Below are 22,458 nucleotides of genomic sequence, written 5' to 3'. Positions count from 1 at the left end.
CAGATGTCAACCATTGCTGTTTTCCTGTTTGTCCCACCTGTGAAATGTAAGGTGATTTATTATCCCACAGACAATAGTCTGCTGTCGTGTATAAAGTAATGAAGTAACTCTCTTTCCAGCTGTCTTTATCACATACAACATCCACTCTTCCCAAGGTGACACCACAAGGCCCCAGAAGGAGACTGATGTGCACTTTCCAGCAGTGAAACTCCATTATTTAATGCATGATCAGGGACCACCAGCAACACCTTCACAGCCCACCTGTGGGCCACGGACCACTTGTTGAGAACCCTAAATTAATGATAGTTTGTTGTACAACTGTCTTTGGTTACTGACAGTGATAATAATGGATATTTAACTTGGTTAGATTTGATCTTCATAGGTGTCCCAGTATATGGCAATGGCCTCTCTGACAGACTCTCTGATCAGAAAACAAGTATTAAAAGTATTTTTTAGTATTTCTTGTAACATGGGGATAAACAGCTCCCTGTTTTTATGTTAATCTTGCAGCATGGAATCTGAGAGGCATTCAAATATGGCAAACAGTGGTGAATGTTTGTGGCAAACAAGTTAGATTTCAGAGAAAAAAAATGGTGTAAAGGGTCCATTTTAACAGTACTGTACCTCTTCGTCATTCTTCTCATGTGATTTCAACAAGAATTTGATCATCTAAGAGGGACCAAATGTTGTACAGTGTTTAACCTGGTACCAGAGATGCTTACTGTAAAATCTAAGTCTTTTATCTGAAAAACTGGGGGCTCAACAACTCTTCAAATGTGCTATTTTATTTCGCCAAGTCAAATTTGGGAAGAAGTTTAAGTACCTACCATTCTAGGTTATTGAGCTACACCCCTGATGTTTCATGTCTGTGTAGCAGGTAGACCTTCTCTGCCTGCGATTTCCAATAGCACCTGCCAGTGTTAATGAAGGGGGCGGGGCAATTGGCATTTAAGCAATCTGGCACCAGTGGAGTGCTACTTAAGAGGGGCAGCAGCCAGTAGCAATGTAGACTCCACTGGTGTAACCCCTCTCTGTGCTACTGTCAGGTATGCTGTCTCCCTGTAGCCAGTTGTGGTTTTCTGTTATATATGTTGTGGTGTTTTCATTGTTTAATCTTCTGTGTTCTGTTGTTTTAGGCAGCACAGTCATGCTGGTGGAGTAACATGGGTCGTGCTGCTGTCTTGTCTTGGTTTTGCTTTGGTTAGTTATGTTTGGTTTTTGTTTTGCTTGTCTTGTCCTTTTGTTTGTGTAACTTGTATGTTTATTTAGTAGGGAGGTGGCTCTGAGGGGGGGCTAGTTTAAGCACATGTGTGGTGTTTCTGTCGTATTGCTTGTAGCTTTGCTGTGTGCCTTTGCTGTGTAACCGGTGAACCTTTTATGATGCTTGCATGATATTGGTGTGAACTTCCATAGATGCCACCTTCAGATCTCCACTTCCCAACCTTTGTATATTAATAAATCCTTTGTTTTCCTGGAATTCATGTCTCCCCTGTGTCATTTTGAACCTGTAAGAGCTGTCTAGGTTTAGAGGTACGATCTCTTAAAGATTCCCTGATGCATTAGGCCTCAGGGTGGCGTAGTCAGGCTACTGTGATTGGCTCCTTGGCCCTTCCTATGTATCGCCCTGTTACAGTATGAAAACACCTTAACCACCTGAGGCAGAACAAGTCCAGCCAGTTCTTTAGAGGGAGCGTCTGAGACTCAAGGAAATGACAAGAGAATACTACTCAAAACTGTAAGTTCCTTTGTTTACTAAATATGAGTTGTTTACAATGATTATTACATTTCTCTTGAGATTTAGAGGTGTCTGTATGTAACATGTGAATGTAATGTTTGTATGGAGTCCTATTTGTGGTTCTATTAATAGCAGTTTGAGGTAAGAACAGAATGGCAATCTCCGTGCCCATGCATCTCCAACTATTGATCCTGTTATAGTAGGCCTATATAAAAACAAAATGCTGGTTCGTTCTATTAAAACGTCACAGAAAGAATAAAATTATATGCCTGGAAGATGCAGCCAGTTTTAACTTAAAAGTTGTTTTGATAGTTTCTTTATAACTTTCTCTTCCTGGACACTCTAGACCGTTAAACATTCATGACAACATCAATAATTCTCAGTATTTGAATCAATGGGACAAGACTAGATTTTCACCTGGGAGGTTGAATCAGAACATTCCCGTTGGATTTTTGTTAATTTGCATATTTCCATCGTGTGTGTGATTTGTCAGTCATTTGTGTGAGGAAAGAGTTAAATATTCATGACAAGATGTGTTGCGCTCACATCTGACTGAACAAGCCCATCCAGTTCTCTACAGAACTGGGAGTTTCTCCCCCTCATATGAGTTGTAGACGGTGTTCAGTACATTTCTCTTGAAGTCTGTTTGTAATTAAGAGTCCTATTTGTGGCCCTTTCAGTTGTTTCAAATAAGAGGAGACTGGCATAATGGGACTACACTTTCACTTGGATGGTTCTAGTCACACTGTAAACCCGAATTAGTCAACATTAAATTGTGTGGAAACCGATTACCTTAAACCATTCTAGTTTTTACGTAACATAAAACTAAACAGGTTAATTTGTGTCAACAAAGAACCTTATGGGTATGCTGTAGACAAATTAAGCTTATTTAGTCTTTACTTAAAATCTTTAGTTAAATGATCTGTTTCAGGAGTCAGTTGTAAAACATAACTTTTATAGAAGGATAAAATAGAAAAAAGGTCATTCAAATATAAATTAATCTAAGTTATATTTATATTGTTTTATTTTGATTGAGATTACTGCATTAAAATAATTGTTTTATTAAAAGTTGAAGGAAAGGAATTTATCACATGTAGGAAAGCCTTTTATTATTGATGAAACATGAACAAACAGCATTCAAACTCATAAATATTCCACATGCACTGTATCTCCAAGCTGAAGAACCTATAAAAAAGAACAAAAGAAAACAAACGTTTTTTTTTGTCTTGCATAACTGGCTAATACGGACCAGCAAGGGCATAGGTTTGCAACATGGACCATTAAAGGTGGAGAAAATAATCGATTCTTAGATGCATCGCGATTCTCTCTAGAACGATTCGATGCTCGATGCAGATAAGTTAATAATCAGAATTTAAAACATTTAATTAGTTTGCCTGCTGCAACATTCTGTTTACCTGCTGCAGAGCGCTTCCTTTATTTCTGCCTGCCGGTTCTCTGCTACATGCATGCCCACCAAACGTGTTGTTTACAAAGTTTAAGTGGAGACAAAATGACAGCAATGGTGAGCAATAAATCGAAAGGCCCACGACCTGCACCAGCTACTTTAAAAGCTGCCGTATGGCAGCATTTTAGGTTCTATGAGGTCGAGGGGAAGCTGGACAAAACCTACACCTCCTGCGTCTCCAGCAGTACAACACACGCAACTGTTTGTAGAAACCGTTACAACATAAAATGGCCTTATGTCCAGTGTTCGAATTACGTGGGAGCCAGAGGGAGCCGAGCTCCCATAGAGTGAGGATTGGCTCCCATAAAAGCAACAAAGTCAAAAATCTGAGGGGTCTTTGATATCTGAAGGTGTCTGGCATTGTAATTTAATCTTAAACAACCACTCATTATCTATCCCTGTGCGATCTCTTACCATTACAGACGTGAAATTAAAATATAGGCTACTACGGGACGTAGACCTACCCTACGCTCTTGAACGCAGCATGATGACACTTCACCACCACTAGAAAAACCGCATACGATCGATTTGACAGCACTCGCAAGTCTAAAGAAGTTACCCTGCTTTGATGAGAATGTTTTGTCTAGCCTATTTACTTAGGCATTGGGCTAGCCTACATGGGTTGATACGTGCGGAAAAGTCCTGTTTGCTGTTGAACTTGCGCCTCTTCTATGTTGATTAACAAAGCCATAAATGATGGCCCATAATGCAGCTTACTTCAATGATTCTGTGAACTGTAGCTATCCTCTGTCATTCAGAGCTCCGGAAAGTTCCCAGATATTTTGAAACACCTGTTAGCAATCTCTGATGGCGGAATATAGCCTATTCAATGGCTACCCGACAACAGTGCAAATACCAAAAGTGTTCGTCTATTTATTCCGACGGTTCAACACACGAGACGACTGAACGCCCAGGTGTTGTTATGTGCACATTAGCCTATAATACTAGAACAGTTTGGCTGCAATGGCTTTATTATTTTCTGCCAGTTAGTGCATTTTCCCTGTGTATAAGTTATACTACATGCATTATTGTGTTTGACACTGAGGATAGCCTATCTGAGACGGTGGTCTGGTTCGAATGAGTTAGCCTACGTTGTGAAATTGAGAATGGCACTCAGAGTAAATCCTTTAGTCTATCTTTGTATTGTGAAATTGAAATTAAATATGGAATATTACAATCAATAATATGTTGAAATGAATTAAAAGGAATCAATTTCTATGAAAAATCTCTATTGTGTGCGTGTGTCTAGGCCTATCGTGCGCATAGGCTCTAGGCTACTGCGAAAAAGCGCCACTCGCGCCTAGGCTATTTAATTGTATCACCTTGTTAGGCTATGCGCGGGGTGTGCCAACTTTTTATGAGATAGAGAGACCCCCTTAAAGACAAAAAGATAATTCGGGCCCTGCTTATGTCCCTGCAGCAAAAGAGGACATTGAAGGCTGACTTTAATCCTTTCTGCCATGGCAAGCCTGCTTCATGTGTCTGTTCATCGTTGAAGTCCCAGCTTGCATGACACGTGTTGCATTTTGTAGCCTAACGGTACCGATCCACTTGCACGACACGACATATGCATGGGGTCGCGCTGCCTCCCCTCCTTCAGTCGTGTGTGGGCGTTTCATTTAAAATGTCAGTTACCAGCTCATTCAGTTCGTTTTAACGTATCTTAAGTGTTTTTCCACAAATGGACCACAATTTTAGGCATGTACTTAACAGTATACAACACATTAATAGCCTAAACAAACTATGCAAGCCATTTCAAAATCTTGTTTTATTTAAACTACTCAATCTCAAATCCTCACCAGAAACACCAACAGTCAATATATTCATCCAAATCCTAGTTTCGTTTTATGGCCTACTGGGTGGTCGTGGAAGAGATTGTTAAAACATTATTTGTCATAAGGACCTACAACCTCGTGCTTTCATTGAATAGCCGCCTCGCGTTCAACGGATTCATTTGCATAAAGCTGGGCATCGGCCAGCTTTTTGACGCGCGACATTATTTCAAATGCAGCGCTGCCTTCCTGGAATGCTTTGCGGGCGCGTTAAAGTCACTTGACGTCACCCATAGGACTAGAGTGGAATGCGACATGACAAAATGAAGTGAAGTACAAGTGGATCTACTGTAACTTTGCAACTTTGTACACGTGTTACTTAGGCCTACTTTGCTAAATATATTGTAACATCCTGGGTGTGTTTTGATGTGCAGTTCGGGTCTATGTTAATGTTTTGTGTGCATTGTGTTGTCTCTGTGCCTTGCTGTGTTTTATGTTAACTGCCAGTAGAGGCGCTGCAGGGGGGGCGGGCACGCCTGAGCAGCAGAAAAGTTACAGTGATGTTTTTATCTGTTGTGTGGAGTTCGCGGGAGTTCTAGGAAAAACAAGGACTGATATTGGCAAGTCGCAGCCCGTAATGGGACCAAGTGCTGTACCTAATAAATGCTGGTTTATGAAAGTGGTTTCCTGTCCGAGTAACTGAGAACGTTACAACTGGTGTCAGAAGTTAAGCAATTACGCTCGGAAGGCAAGTGTTCATGGACTGATTTATATGCTAGTTACCTATCAGTTTAGCTAAGTTGGCAGACCAGTCGCGCTACTGTGTGAGACGTAACGTAGCGGCATGGAGAAGTATTTTTCGAACGCGAATGTGAAGGAGGAGGGAGCAAGTGGCGAATGGTCAGAGAGGATGGAGCAGGCAAGAGCTCGCATTAGGGATTCGGCTGCGAGGATGGCTGCTGATGCTGGCATGGCTGCAGGTGCCCGTGCGAAGCCTCGGGACCATAACAACAGGCATGGCGCCGCCCATAACACCGCATCCCCATTGAAAACACCCAAGTATGGGGGTAAGTCAGATTGGGAGGCATTCCATGCACAGTTTGAGTTGCTCGCTCACGCGGGTGAATGGACAGAGGGAGAGAAAGCACTACAGCTTGCTATGTGCCTCACAGACGATGCATTAAAATGCCTTTTGCTGCTTAGCCCAGAAGACAGGCATGATTATGAGGCTTTAGTGGGGGCACTGAAGAGGCGCTTTGGACAGTGTGTACAGCCTGACCTACTGAAAAATGAACTCAGCAGTCGATGTAGGCTCCCAGGGGAGCACCTGCGAGTCTTGGCCAATGATATAGAGAGCCTTACTAGGCGAGCATATGCACACATGCCACCTGATGTGCAAAGTGAGTTGGCAAGAGACCAGTTCATCAGAGCTCTGTCACCCACTGAGCTGCGTGTGCATGTGCAGCTGGAGCATCCACGATCGTTGCAGACTGCTTTGGAGTTAGCGGTGGAGAGAGAGATTGTGTGGGGCGTGTCAGCTGGAAGTAGCCGCAGTGAGGGAATGCCTACAACTAGAGTGGCGATGGGCACCAGCCCAGGCCGGGAGAAGCCAGCGTGGGCAACTGAGATAACTGAACTGATACGGGCTATGTCTCTCCAAACAACCCGTGCCCCGCGCACATCACCCAGGCTGTGTTGGGGGTGTGGACAACCAGGACACCTCCTCAGGCAGTGCCCAAAAGCTTCCACGGGCCCGGGAAACGGTGCGGGGTCCGCATAGGGGAGGCTGTGCGGACCCCAACCTCATCCTCCTCCTCTTCGTCGTCTACAGGAGGGGCCCAACAGCACAGCCGGGGAAGTCAGGCCCTACTTTCCCCAGAAGCAGACGACAACATTTCCCCGGGGTCAGTGGTAGTGGTGGGACGGACATGTGTTGGGGACTTTTGCCACGTCCCAGTGACTGTAGAGGGGGTCCCCTGCTCTGCCCTCGTGGATACGGGATCCACAGTAACACTCATAAGACCTGATGTGGTGCCAGGCTGGACTCAGTTAGAGCCCACCACTGTGCAGCTGCGCACAGTCACGGGCGGCCTGGCACCGATGCAAGGCAAAGGCATGATGACTGTGACTGTGGGGGGCAGGGCTGTCCGCCATCCAGTGTGGGTGGCAGGTGTGCAAGACCCGTGCATACTGGGCCTGGATTTTCTTAAGGCTACAGGCTGCCAGCTGGACCTAGGAGGAGGCACGCTGAGATTCCAGGATGGGCCTGCCATCATGTTGGCGGCCACAACGCCGTCGTCTGCTGCCCCCACCACTGTGCCAGCACGAGAAGTTGTTACGGCAGAGCCCCAGGTCACACTCACGTCCCCCAAAACTCCACAGTTCCACTTCAACCCGCCACTTCCCCACCATGACATGGCTTGGCAACCTCCTCCATCTCAGGTGGGGACAGAGGAGACAGACCCCAACACCATGGCACCCCTGCCTGCAGCGCCAGCCTCCATCAGCATGGGCCACCCCACGGCCCTGCTGCCCCAGCCAGAGGAGAGGGCGGCGCAGTCTGCCATACGGAAAATCTGGATGGAGAACCGTGATGGCCTGGACTCACATCAGCAGGAGCTGTTATGGATGCTTTTATTTGAATTTAGGGACAGCTTTGCACTGAATGAGGATGAGGTCGGCCGAACACAGCTGGTGGAGCATGAGATTGACACTGGCGACGCCTACCCCATAAAGTGTCGGCCTCGCAGGCTTCCACTGGCACGTCAAGAGGCATGTGACAAAGCTGTCTGGAACATGCTTCAGGCCGGCATCATCGAACCATCAGACAGCCCCTGGGCAGCGGCGGTGGTCATGGTGCCCAAAAAGAACGGTGAGTGGCGCCTCTGCTCTGACTACAGACCACTGAACGGGGTAACAAAGAAAGACTCGTATCCACTGCCCCGCGTGGACGAGTCACTGGACCTAGTCTCAGGCTCGGCCTGGTTTTCCTCACTGGACCTCCGATCCGGCTATTACCAGGTTCCCCTCTCCTCGTCCGCCAGACCAAAGACTGCTTTTTGCACTGGGCGTGGGCTTTGGCAATTTAAGGTCCTCAGTTTCTGCTTGTGCAATGCGCCAGCAACATTCGCCAGACTAATGGACCGGGTGCTGACTGGCATACCACGCCAGGAGTGCCTGGTCTATTTGGACGACATCCTGGCACATGGACCATCGTTTGACGCCGCCCTGATGTCATTACGCTGCGTGCTGGGAAGAATCAGGGATACCGGGCTGAAGCTCCATCCCGATAAGTGTCATTTTATGCAGCGCCAGGTGACTTTTCTGGGACACAGGGTGGGGCAGGAGGGAATTAGCACTGTGCAGGACAAAGTGCAGGCAGTGGTTGAATGGCCTGTCCCGTCCACGCAAAAGGAGGTGAAAAGTTTTTTGGGCCTTGCCTCATACTATAGAAGATTTGTACGGGGTTTCTCATGCATAGCTGCTCCTCTGTTCCAGCTGTTGCAGAAAGACAGAGAGTTTGTCTGGACAGAAGCATGCCAGGGGGCATTCGTCCAGCTGCGCCGGGCCCTCAGCAATACCCCTGTGCTAGCCCCAGCTGACCCTTCCCTCCCGTTTATGTTGGACACTGATGCCAGTGGGGTGGGCGTCGGAGGAGTGCTGTCGCAGGTGGGTGCTGACGGAGAGAGGGTAGTGGCCTATTTTAGCCGGGTGTTCAACAAGGCTGAAAGGCGCTACTGCGTAACCCGTCGCGAGCTCCTGGCAGTAGTACTTTCTGTGCGCCACTTCAAATACTACCTGTGTGGGCTGCCTTTCACTGTGAGAACCGACCACTCAGCTCTCCAGTGGCTGATGTCATTCAGGTCAGGACAGGTCGCCAGGTGGTTGGAGGAGCTCCAGGCCTATGATTTCACAGTGGTGCACAGGGCAGGAGCACAACACAGCAATGCAGACTCACTCTCCCGTCGCCCGTGTGCAGCGGACGGCTGCCGCTATTGCGAACGAAGGGACAGTCGTGAGCATGAACTGTGCGAAGAGCAGCAGCAGCAGCAGGTGGTACGGCAGGCTGAGGTGTTTGTCTGTCGGGAGCTGCAGACAGTGAGTGCCGGGGAATGGAGGCAGCAGCAAGAGGTCGACCCCGACTTACAGCTGGTGCGTCAGTGGGTGGAGTCACAGCAGAGACCTTCGTGGGAAGAGGTGGCAAGATTTTCACAGGCCACTAAGGGGCTGTGGTCCAAGTTCGACACGCTGCGCCTGAGTGATGGCGTGCTGCAGAGGGCGTGGAAAGAGCCGGCTACAGGGGAGGAGCGTTGGCAGCTGGTGGTCCCCAGGGGCCTGAGGACAGCTGTGCCTGACACGCTGCACAGTGACCAGGGGAGAAATTTTGAGTCCGCTGTGTTTGCCGCTATGTGCACTCGTCTGGGCATAAAAAAGACGCGCACCACCCCATTGCGGCCTCAAAGTGATGGTTTGGTAGAGAGACTCCACCGCACACTGGGTCAGCAGCTGGCTATTTTTACTTCGAAGCATCAGCGAGACTGGGATGAGCATCTTCCGCTGGTGCTCATGGCGTGCCGGTCAGCAGTCCAGGAGTCAACTGCGTGCACCCCGGCTCTCCTTATGCTGGGGAGAGAACTCCGCACGCCGGCAGAGCTGGCTTTCGGGCGGCCCCCTGACTCCCCTGCTGTTTCCCCAGGCCCTGAGTATGCAAGAAGGCTCCAGGATCGGCTTGAGTCTGCTCATGAATTTGCCCGAGCTCAACAGGAAAGCGCTAATGCGCGGCAAAAACGTAATTATGATATGAGGGCCCGAGGGAGGCATTTCCAAGCTGGAGAGCTGGTGTGGGTGCACAACCCACAAAGAAAGAAGGGGCGTTGCCCGAAGCTTGACAGCCAGTGGATGGGGCCTTGCAGGGTGTTGGAGCGGATGGGGGAAGTGGTGTATCGGGTGCAGCTGCCGCCAAGAGGAAGGAAAGTAGCACTGCATAGAGACAGACTGGCACCCTATCAGGGCAGTGCTTCACCCCAAGTCACCGGAACACCACGTTCTCCACCCCATGCACCTTTACCGGCCCCACAACCCTGTCAGCCACCGCAGCAGGTGCAAGGTGGGGGCAACCCTGTCCCCTTGACCCCCGGGTCTCCGCCCACTTCCCCAGCCCCTGATTTAAGCACATTGTCCCCTGTGTCACGCCCACAAAGGAGAAGGAGGCCACCCCAGCGTCTTGCGGACTTTGTTTGTTCCCTCGAGGACGAGGAACTTTGTGGTGGGGGGGTAGTGTAACGTCCTGGGTGTGTTTTGATGTGCAGTTCGGGTCTATGTTAATGTTTTGTGTGCATTGTGTTGTCTCTGTGCCTTGCTGTGTTTTATGTTAACTGCCAGTAGAGGCGCTGCAGGGGGGGCGGGCACGCCTGAGCAGCAGAAAAGTTACAGTGATGTTTTTATCTGTTGTGTGGAGTTCGCGGGAGTTCTAGGAAAAACAAGGACTGATATTGGCAAGTCGCAGCCCGTAATGGGACCAAGTGCTGTACCTAATAAATGCTGGTTTATGAAAGTGGTTTCCTGTCCGAGTAACTGAGAACGTTACAATATATAATATTTCTGATTAAGACATAGCTTTCTCCCCACCCAATAAGGCTAGTAATGGAAAAAAAGAATAATAAAAAAAAGAATGCTTCACCAATAAGCTTTTTCTCTAATGAAATATTAGAGAAGGTAATTGGGGGCCAAGCAGCGAAGCTGCGAAGGCACCCATTGTGTTTCTACTGTTTCTTATTGGGGGCCAAGCAGCGAAGCTGCGAAGGCACCCATTGTGTTTCTATTTTTTCTTATTATTAGGGGTCCGAGCAGCGTAGCTGCAGGAACCCTATTGTTTCTGTACCGTTCATTTTTTGGCCAAAATTCTGTAAAAATCATACTGCAGCCTAAACCGTAACTCCAAAACTCTTGAAATTTTCAGGTATGGTTACCAGTACCCCCCTCTACCCATAACCCAAAATTTGGGGTACTGCACCCAAAGGTGGCGCTATTGAAAAAAAAAGTTAATTATGCTTATTTCTCCTTACCAGATTCACCTAGACTCAAAATTCTTTCAGAATATTAATCTCTAAACTCAGATGCATCTTTTTGGCCCTGGTCTTATGGTCTACAAATGTTTACTTTTTCCACAATTTCATGGAAAAGCCAAACATTATAAAAAGTTTCACACTCTTCAAAAATAATCGAATCTTCACCAAAATTCTCACAGACAATGTTTAGACCAAGCCTCACAAAAGTTATCGCTCAGAATTTTGATATTTTGTTCCATTTCAGAGATATAGGCCAATAAAGTTAGACCACTTAGGCCTTTTTTCCTAGATCACCTATATTCCTATAAACCGTAAGTCCTAGAAACTTGACATTTTCAAGTATTGTTACCAGTACCCCCCACTACCCATAACCCAAATTTGGGGTACTGCACCCAAAGGTGGCGCTCTTGTCAAAAACGCTTATTTCTCCTTACCAGATTCACCTAGACTCAAAATTCTTTCATCATATTAATCTCTACATTCAGATGCATCTTTTTCACCCTGGTCTTATGCTCTAAAAATGTTTACTTTTGCCACAATTTCAGAGAAAAGCCAAACATCATAAAAAGTTTCACAGGCTTCAAAAATTATCAAATCTTCACCAAAATTCTCACAGACAATGTTTAGACAAAGCCTCACAAAAGCTATCAAAAGAATTTGGATACGTTGTTCCATTTCAGAGATATAGGCCAATAAAGTTCGACCACTCAGCCCATTTCTCCTATATCACCTATATTCCTATATGAGTAATTTTTTTTTCTTGGATAACAACCATACAACCATCATTAGGTGGATACCATTAACAGTGCACATTTTCAGATATGTACTCTTTTTTATAAAGCCCTTAATTCTATTGTCAAATGTATGCTAGGAATTTTCTTGATGTTGTGTGTTTGCCAACACACATTTTCACGATTTGAATGTGACTGCTCAATGTGTATGATTGTCAGTGGCTGAGTGGGATAATGCCTAGTGCTGGTGTTTGTTAGGTTGAGAGTTCGAATCCTGCTAGAGCTTTAGGCTCAAGATGCACATGCTATTGGTTATTGAACAGCACCTGAATGACATCAGACAATTAACATTCACACTCATTAGTTGCCAAGAATCAGAATGCCGACACACTCTATGACATATAGGGGAACTTCTTTGTTTACTATTTTTCCTTCATCATTAAGTCTATCATATTTATATTTCATCCATTACTGTTCTTCTCTATAAATGTCTAATTGCCCCAGAATATCCAAAAGTTTTCAGGTGTACTCTTTCAGGAAAGCCCTTCATTTTATTGTCAAATGTGTACTTGGAGTTTTTCTTGTGTGTTTACCAACACACATTTTCACCATTTGAATGTGACTGCTGAATGTGTATGATTGTCAGTGGCAGAGTGGGATAATGCCTAGTGCTGGTGTTTGTTAGGTTGAGAGTTCGAATCCTGCTAGAGCTTTAGGCTCAAGATGCACATACTATTGGTTATTGAAGATTCACACTATTGAACAGCACCTGAATGACATCAGACAATTAACATTCACACTCATTAGTTGCCAAGAATCAGAATGCCGACACACTCTATGACATATAGGGGAACTTATTTGTTTACTATTTTTCCTTCATCATTAAGTCTATCATATTTATATTTCATCCATTACTGTTCTTCTCTATAAATGTCTATTTGCCCCAGAATATCCAAAAGTTTTCAGGTGTACTCTTTCAGGAAAGCCCTTCATTTTATTGTCAAATGTGTACTTGGAGTTTTTCTTGTGTGTTTACCAACACACATTTTCACCATTTGAATGTGACTGCTGAATGTGTATGATTGTCAGTGGCAGAGTGGGATAATGCCTAGTGCTGGTGTTTGTTAGGTTGAGAGTTCGAATCCTGCTAGAGCTTTAGGCTCAAGATGCACATGCTATTGGTTATTGAAGATTCACACTATTGAACAGCACCTGAATGACATCAGACAATTAACATTCACACTCATTAGTTGCCAAGAATCAGAATGCCGACACACTCTATGACATATAGGGGAACTTCTTTGTTTACTATTTTTCCTTCATCATTAAGTCTATCATATTTATATTTCATCCATTACTGTTCTTCTCTATAAATGTCTATTTGCCCCAGAATATCCAAAAGTTTTCAGGTGTATTTTTTCAGGAAAGCCCTTCATTTTATTGTCAAATATATACTTGGAGTTTTTCTTGTGTGTTTACCAACACACATTTTCACCATGTGAATGTGACTACCCAATATGTAGGATTGTCAGTGGCTCAGTGGGATAATGCCTAGTGCTGGTGTTTGTTAGGTTGAGGGTTCGAATCCCCGGTAGTGCTTTAGGCTCTAGCTCGAATACTATTGGTTATTGAAGATTCACACCATTGAACAGCACCTGAATGACATCAGGCAATCAACATTCACACTCATCAGTTGCCAAGAATCAGAATGCCGAGACACTCTATGACATTCAGTGGAACTTCTTTGTTTACTATTTTTCCTTCATCATTAAGTCTATCATATTTATATTTAATCTATTAGTGTTCATCTCTACAAATGTCTAATCGCCCCTCCATGCTTGGAGTTTTTCTTGTGTGTTTACCAATACACATTTTCACCATGTGAATGTGACTGGCCAACATGTAGGATTGACAGTGGCTCAGTGGGATAATGCCTTGTACTGGTGATCCTTAGGTTGAGAGTTCAAATCCCACTTGAAGCATTAGTGGGTTGTGGATGTTAGCATACTACAATAGAATGCTGTTGGGTTGTGGAGGATAACACACTATAACATTACAGCTACTTGTCAATATGGACTTGTAGTGCAAGGCAAGTATTACTGTATAATTATAAGCTGTAGCCTATAATTATTTGTTATTCTTATAATATTTGTCATTTCTTATACATATTTAGTCGGCTCTTCCACTTGACAGAACAAAACTATATCAGTTAAGGATGTCACGCATGAAACAATGCTGCAGAAACATGAAAATACGACTTTGAGTTTAGTAGGCTATAATTTTCAGTTCCTGTTTATCTATTGCACAATGGGTAATAATTTAAAGGAATCATGTTGCAGTCTTGTAAATAGTGACCCTGCAAGATCCCTAGTCATTGCAAAATCATAGTCTGTGACTTAAAACTCTACTACTTGTCTTTAGATGTGAGAGGGTCTGAGACTGTAGTCTTTCAAAAATCTTTTCCAAATCTTTGCAAATCTTTCCAAAGTTTACCCGCTGGGAAACCCTGTAGCTCCGGAGCAGGGGCTCAGACCAGGATAAATTGTTTGCTCGCCCTCAGTTCGCTCTTTTGTTCATCTCAACCCAGCACTCCAGTGTGTCCTGCTCTGTGTGCGTCTTTGAGTTAACGTAAGTCATCACTTTAATCACCCTCACTATGACTTTTGTGATGTTTATCAGTTTGTAGAGTAGCTCTGCCATCATGTGTAAAGTTAAGGTCTTTGTTTGTTGGTTTGGTGTGTTGGAGTCCCATGTGAGAGATGATTAGGTGATGTTGGTTGACTTGGGATGTCAAGTATTGTTTAGTTGTACCTTATATAGCCTTATGATTTCAGTTTATTGTTCAAATGTCAATTGGTTTGTTTGTGAGTTGGGATCTGTACTGATTTACCCCATTTCACTGATTACTCCATTTTCTGTTTGTTTCCTCTTTGATGCAGCACACATACAAGTAAAGAACAAAAGAACAGATGAATTGAAACTCAAATAAAGTTAACTTGTGTTGCACCGAAACCTGCCATTTTCGTGTCATCACTCCATACCATTGAGCCTTCTGAGTCACACCATTGAACAGCACCTGAATGACATCAGGCAATTAACATTCACACTCATTAGTTGCCAAGAATCAGAATGCCGACACACTCTAAGACATATAGGGGAACTTCTTTGTTTACTATTTTTCCTTCATCATTAAGTCTATCGTATTTATATTTCATCCATTACTGTTCTTCTCTATAAATGTCTAATTGCCCCAAAATGTCCAAAAGTTTTCAGGTGTACTCTTTCAGGAAAGCCCTTCATTTTATTGTCAAATGTATACTTGGAGTTTTTCTTGTGTGTTTACCAACACACATTTTCACCATGTGAATGTGACTGCCTAATATGTCGGATTGTTAGTGGCTCAGAGGGATAATGCCTAGTGCTGGTGTTTGTTAGGTTGAGAGTTCGAATCCTGCTAGAGCTTTAGGCTCAAAATGCACATGCTATTTGTTATTGAAGAGTCACACCATTGAACAGCACCTGAATGACATCAGGCAATCAACATTCACACTCATTAGTTGCCAAGAATCAGAATGCCAACACACTCGAAGACATATAGGGGAACTTCTTTGTTTACTATTTTTCCTTCATCATTAAGTCTATCATATTTATATTTCATCCATTACTGTTCTTCTCTACAAATGTCTAATTGTCCCAGAATTTCCAAACGTTTTCAGGTGTTCTCTTTCAGGAAAGCCCTTCATTTTATTGTCAAATGTATACTTGGAGTTTTTCTTGTGTGTTTACCAATACACATTTTCAGCATGTGAATGTGACTGGCAAAGATGTAGGATTGACAGTGGCTTAGTGGGATAATGCCTTGTACTGGTCATCCTTATGTTGAGTGTTCAAATCCCACCTGAAGCATTAGTGTTAAAATACTGTTGGGTTGTGGAGGTTAGCATACTAGAATAGAATGCTGTTGGGTTGTGGAGGTTAGCACACTATAACATTACAGCATTACAGCTACTTGTCAATATGGACTTGTAGTGCAAGGCAAGTATAACTGTATAATTATACGCTGTTTATCTTATTGACTCCGACACAGAACCCACCACCACAAATACAATTCAATTCTGTGGGAAACACTGCCTTCCATTATCAAACCCTTCATCTTATCCACAACAAATAAATAGTACTGTAGAATCAAGTATTGTTAGAATACTGTTGGGTTGTGGAGGTTAGCACACTATAATGTTACAGCACAGGGTAATCCTAATTTTATGCATCAAATTTATTCCAATCCAACTCAAAAGTGTTGAACGACACAAAGTGAAGGTTTTATCCAGATCAAAACCAAGAATAGATTATGTGATCTAATCCAATTTCAGGATCCTTGTTTCCCTTTGAACAACCCATTTTCAAGATTTGATCCAATCCGATAGCTGAAATCCGGTAACTGAAATCCGATAACCGAAATCCGATCACGTTTCTTTTGAACAATTGTGCCCAAACAATCAAAGCATATGTAAAACTAAAAAGCTATGCCATCATGTTCGTTTTGCTCGGACCCCGTAAATCACCGCTTGCGGTTATATTTATTATTATTAGGGGTCCGAGCAGCGTAGCTGCAGGAACCCTATTGTTTCTGTACCGTTCATTTTTTGGCCAAAATTCTGTAAAAGTCATACTGCAGCCTAAACCGTAACTCCAAAACTCTTGAAATTTTCAGGTATGGTTACCAGTACCCCCCTCTACCCATAACCCAAAATTTGGGGTACTGCACCCAAAGGTGGCGCTATTGAAAAAAAAAGTTAATTATGCTTATTTCTCCTTACCAGATTCACCTAGACTCAAAATTCTTTCAGAATATTAATCTCTAAACTCAGATGCATATTTTTGGCCCTGGTCTTATGGTCTACAAATGTTTACTTTTTCCACAATTTCATGGAAAAGCCAAACATTATAAAAAGTTTCACACTCTTCAAAAATAATCGAATCTTCACCAAAATTCTCACAGACAATGTTTAGACCAAGCCTCACAAAAGTTATCGCTCAGAATTTTGATATTTTGTTCCATTTCAGAGATATAGGCCAATAAAGTTAGACCACTTAGGCCTTTTTTCCTAGATCACCTATATTCCTATAAACCGTAAGTCCTAGAAACTTTACATTTTCAAGCATTGTTACCAGTACCCCCCACTACCCATAACCCAAATTTGGGGTACTGCACCCAAAGGTGGCGCTCTTGTCAAAAACGCTTATTTCTCCTTACCAGATTCACCTAGACTCAAAATTCTTTCATCATATTAATCTCTACATTCAGATGCATCTTTTTCACCCTGGTCTTATGCTCTAAAAATGTTTACTTTTGCCACAATTTCAGAGAAAAGCCAAACATCATAAAAAGTTTCACAGGCTTCAGAAATTATCAAATCTTCACCAAATTTCTCACAGACAATGTTTAGACAAAGCCTCACAAAAGTTATCAAAAGAATTTGGATACGTTGTTCCATTTCAGAGATATAGGCCAATAAAGTTCGACCACTCAGCCCATTTCTCCTATATCACCTATATTCCTATATGAGTAATTTTTTTTTCTTGGATAACAACCATACAACCATCATTAGGTGGATACCATTAACAGTGCACATTTTCAGATATGTACTCTTTTTTATAAAGCCCTTAATTCTATTGTCAAATGTATGCTAGGAATTTTCTTGATGTTGTGTGTTTGCCAACACACATTTTCACCATTTGAATGTGACTGCTCAATGTGTATGATTGTCAGTGGCTGAGTGGGATAATGCCTAGTGCTGGTGTTTGTTAGGTTGAGAGTTCGAATCCTGCTAGAGCTTTAGGCTCAAGAAGCACATGCTATTGGTTATTGAAGATTCACACTATTGAACAGCACCTGAATGACATCAGACAATTAACATTCACACTCATTAGTTGCCAAGAATCAGAATGCCGACACACTCTATGACATATAGGGGAACTTCTTTGTTTACTATTTTTCCTTCATCATTAAGTCTATCATATTTATATTTCATCCATTACTGTTCTTCTCTATAAATGTCTAATTGCCCCAGAATATCCAAAAGTTTTCAGGTGTACTCTTTCAGGAAAGCCCTTCATTTTATTGTCAAATGTATACTTGGAGTTTTTCTTGTGTGTTTACCAACACACATTTTCACCATTTGAATGTGACTGCTGAATGTGTATGATTGTCAGTGGCAGAGTGGGATAATGTCTAGTGCTGGTGTTTGTTAGGTTGAGAGTTCGAATCCTGCTAGAGCTTTAGGCTCAAAATGCACATGCTATTGGTTATTGAAGATTCACACTATTGAACAGCACCTGAATGACATCAGACAATTAACATTCACACTCATTAGTTGCCAAGAATCAGAATGCCGACACACTCTATGACATATAGGGGAACTTCTTTGTTTACTATTTTTCCTTCATCATTAAGTCTATCATATTTATATTTCATCCATTACTGTTCTTCTCTATAAATGTCTAATTGCCCCAGAATATCCAAAAGTTTTCAGGTGTATTTTTTCAGGAAAGCCCTTCATTTTATTGTCAAATATATACTTGGAGTTTTTCTTGTGTGTTTACCAACACACATTTTCACCATGTGAATGTGACTACCCAATATGTAGTATTGTCAGTGGCTCAGTGGGATAATGCCTAGTGCTGGTGTTTGTTAGGTTGAGGGTTCGAATCCCCGGTAGTGCTTTAGGCTCTAGCTCGAATACTATTGGTTATTGAAGATTCACACCATTGAACAGCACCTGAATGACATCAGGCAATCAACATTCACACTCATCAGTTGCCAAGAATCAGAATGCCGAGACACTCTATGACATTCAGGTGAACTTCTTTGTTTACTATTTTTCCTTCATCATTAAGTCTATCATATTTATATTTAATCTATTAGTGTTCATCTCTACAAATGTCTAATCGCCCCTCCATGCTTGGAGTTTTTCTTGTGTGTTTACCAATACACATTTTCACCATGTGAATGTGACTGGCCAACATGTAGGATTGACAGTGGCTCAGTGGGATAATGCCTTGTACTGGTGATCCTTAGGTTGAGAGTTCAAATCCCACTTGAAGCATTAGTGAGTTGTGGATGTTAGCATACTACAATAGAATGCTGTTGGGTTGTGGAGGATAACACACTATAACATTACAGCTACTTGTCAATATGGACTTGTAGTGCAAGGCAAGTATTACTGTATAAGCTGTAGCCTATAATTATTTGTTATTCTTATAATATTTGTCATTTCTTATACATATTTAGTCGGCTCTTCCACTTGACAGAACAACTCTATATCGGTTAAGGATGTCACGCATGAAACAATGCTGCAGAAACATGAAAATACGACTTTGAGTTTAGTAGGCTATAATTTTCAGTTCCTGTTTATCTATTGCACAATGGGTAATAATTTAAAGGAATCATGTTGCAGTCTTGTAAATAGTGACCCTGCAAGATCCCTAGTCATTGCAAAATCATAGTCTGTGACTTAAAACTACTACTTGTCTTTAGATGTGAGAGGGTCTGAGACTGTAGTCTTTCAAAAATCTTTTCCAAATCTTTGCAAATCTTTCCAAAGTTTACCCGCTGGGAAACCCTGTAGCTCCGGAGCAGGGGCTCAGACCAGGATAAATTGTTTGCTCGCCCTCAGTTCGCTCTTTTGTTCATCTCAACCCAGCACTCCAGTGTGTCCTGCTCTGTGTGCGTCTTTGAGTTAACGTAAGTCATCACTTTAATCACCCTCACTATGACTTTTGTGATGTTTATCAGTTTGTAGAGTAGCTCTGCCATCATGTGTAAAGTTAAGGTCTTTGTTTGTTGGTTTGATGTGTTGGAGTCCCATGTGAGAGATGATTAGGTGATGTTGGTTGACTTGGGATGTCAAGTATTGTTTAGTTGTACCTTATATAGCCATATGATTTCAGTTTATTGTTCAAATGTCAATTGGTTTGTTTCTGAGTTGGGATCTGTACTGATTTACCCCATTTCACTGATTACTCCATTTTCTGTTTGTTTCCTCTTTGATGCAGCACACATACAAGTAAAGAACAAAAGAACAGATGAATTGAAACTCAAATAAAGTTAACTTGTGTTGCACCGAAACCTGCCATCTCCGTGTCATCACTCCATACCATTGAGCCTTCTGAGTCACACCATTGAACAGCACCTGAATGACATCAGGCAATTAACATTCACACTCATTACACACTGCTGGTGTTTGTTAGGTTGAGAGTTCGAATCCTGCTAGAGCTTGAAGCTCAAGATGCACATGCTATTGGTTATTGAAGATTCACACCATTGAACAGCACCTGAATGACATCAGGCAATTAACATTCACACTCATTAGTTGCCAAGAATCAGAATGCCGACACACTCTATGACATATAGGGGAACTTCTTTGTTTACTATTTTTCCTTCATCATTAAGTCTATCATATTTATATTTCATCCATTACTGTTCTTCTCTACAAATGTCTAATTGTCCCAGAATTTCCAAACGTTTTCAGGTGTTCTCTTTCAGGAAAGCCCTTCATTTTATTGTCAAATGTATACTTGGAGTTTTTCTTGTGTGTTTACCAATACACATTTTCAGCATGTGAATGTGACTGGCAAAGATGTAGGATTGACAGTGGCTTAGTGGGATAATGCCTTGTACTGGTCATCCTTATGTTGAGTGTTCAAATCCCACCTGAAGCATTAGTGTTAAAATACTGTTGGGTTGTGGAGGTTAGCATACTAGAATAGAATGCTGTTGGGTTGTGGAGGTTAGCACACTATAACATTACAGCATTACAGCTACTTGTCAATATGGACTTGTAGTGCAAGGCAAGTATAACTGTATAATTATACGCTGTTTATCTTATTGACTCCGACACAGAACCCACCACCACAAATACAATTCAATTCTGTGGGAAACACTGCCTTCCATTATCAAACCCTTCATCTTATCCACAACAAATAAATAGTACTGTAGAATCAAGTATTGTTAGAATACTGTTGGGTTGTGGAGGTTAGCACACTATAATGTTACAGCACAGGGTAATCCTAATTTTATGCATCAAATTTATTCCAATCCAACTCAAAAGTGTTGAACGACACAAAGTGAAGGTTTTATCCAGATCAAAACCAAGAATAGATTATGTGATCTAATCCAATTTCAGGATCCTTGTTTCCCTTTGAACAACCCATTTTCAAGATTTGATCCAATCCGATAGCTGAAATCCGGTAACTGAAATCCGATAACCGAAATCCGATCACGTTTCTTTTGAACAATTGTGCCCAAACAATCAAAGCATATGTAAAACTAAAAAGCTATGCCATCATGTTCGTTTTGCTCGGACCCCGTAAATCACCGCTTGCGGTTATATTTATTATTATTAGGGGTCCGAGCAGCGTAGCTGCAGGAACCCTATTGTTTCTGTACCGTTCATTTTTTGGCCAAAATTCTGTAAAAGTCATACTGCAGCCTAAACCGTAACTCCAAAACTCTTGAAATTTTCAGGTATGGTTACCAGTACCCCCCTCTACCCATAACCCAAAATTTGGGGTACTGCACCCAAAGGTGGCGCTATTGAAAAAAAAAGTTAATTATGCTTATTTCTCCTTACCAGATTCACCTAGACTCAAAATTCTTTCAGAATATTAATCTCTAAACTCAGATGCATATTTTTGGCCCTGGTCTTATGGTCTACAAATGTTTACTTTTTCCACAATTTCATGGAAAAGCCAAACATTATAAAAAGTTTCACACTCTTCAAAAATAATCGAATCTTCACCAAAATTCTCACAGACAATGTTTAGACCAAGCCTCACAAAAGTTATCGCTCAGAATTTTGATATTTTGTTCCATTTCAGAGATATAGGCCAATAAAGTTAGACCACTTAGGCCTTTTTTCCTAGATCACCTATATTCCTATAAACCGTAAGTCCTAGAAACTTTACATTTTCAAGCATTGTTACCAGTACCCCCCACTACCCATAACCCAAATTTGGGGTACTGCACCCAAAGGTGGCGCTCTTGTCAAAAACGCTTATTTCTCCTTACCAGATTCACCTAGACTCAAAATTCTTTCATCATATTAATCTCTACATTCAGATGCATCTTTTTCACCCTGGTCTTATGCTCTAAAAATGTTTACTTTTGCCACAATTTCAGAGAAAAGCCAAACATCATAAAAAGTTTCACAGGCTTCAGAAATTATCAAATCTTCACCAAATTTCTCACAGACAATGTTTAGACAAAGCCTCACAAAAGTTATCAAAAGAATTTGGATACGTTGTTCCATTTCAGAGATATAGGCCAATAAAGTTCGACCACTCAGCCCATTTCTCCTATATCACCTATATTCCTATATGAGTAATTTTTTTTTCTTGGATAACAACCATACAACCATCATTAGGTGGATACCATTAACAGTGCACATTTTCAGATATGTACTCTTTTTTATAAAGCCCTTAATTCTATTGTCAAATGTATGCTAGGAATTTTCTTGATGTTGTGTGTTTGCCAACACACATTTTCACCATTTGAATGTGACTGCTCAATGTGTATGATTGTCAGTGGCTGAGTGGGATAATGCCTAGTGCTGGTGTTTGTTAGGTTGAGAGTTCGAATCCTGCTAGAGCTTTAGGCTCAAGAAGCACATGCTATTGGTTATTGAAG

At 42.4% G+C, this 22,458-nt stretch overlaps 1 protein-coding gene across 1 annotated transcript in view; it reads left to right on the top strand.

The window, feature by feature from the left end:
- The first annotated feature begins 1,685 nt into the window (after positions 1 to 1,685).
- LOC143121097 (NACHT, LRR and PYD domains-containing protein 3-like) overlaps positions 1,686 to 22,458 on the top strand; it is a 295,171-nt gene continuing 274,398 nt past the window's right edge. The window contains exon 1 of the mRNA XM_076281519.1: positions 1,686 to 1,735. The gene's annotated coding sequence lies outside the window, so the exon portion shown is untranslated. The remainder of the gene's footprint in view (positions 1,736 to 22,458) is intronic.

This window comes from Alosa pseudoharengus, unplaced genomic scaffold, assembly GCF_046254945.1.
Source record: "Alosa pseudoharengus isolate Yale_2024_CS ecotype anadromous, Long Island Sound unplaced genomic scaffold, YU_APseudo_1.1 YU_APseudo_1.1_scf_1, whole genome shotgun sequence".
Classification (NCBI taxonomy): domain Eukaryota; kingdom Metazoa; phylum Chordata; class Actinopteri; order Clupeiformes; family Clupeidae; genus Alosa; species Alosa pseudoharengus.
Note: the sequence above shows the minus strand (reverse complement) of the source record. Positions and strands in the feature narration are given on the sequence as shown.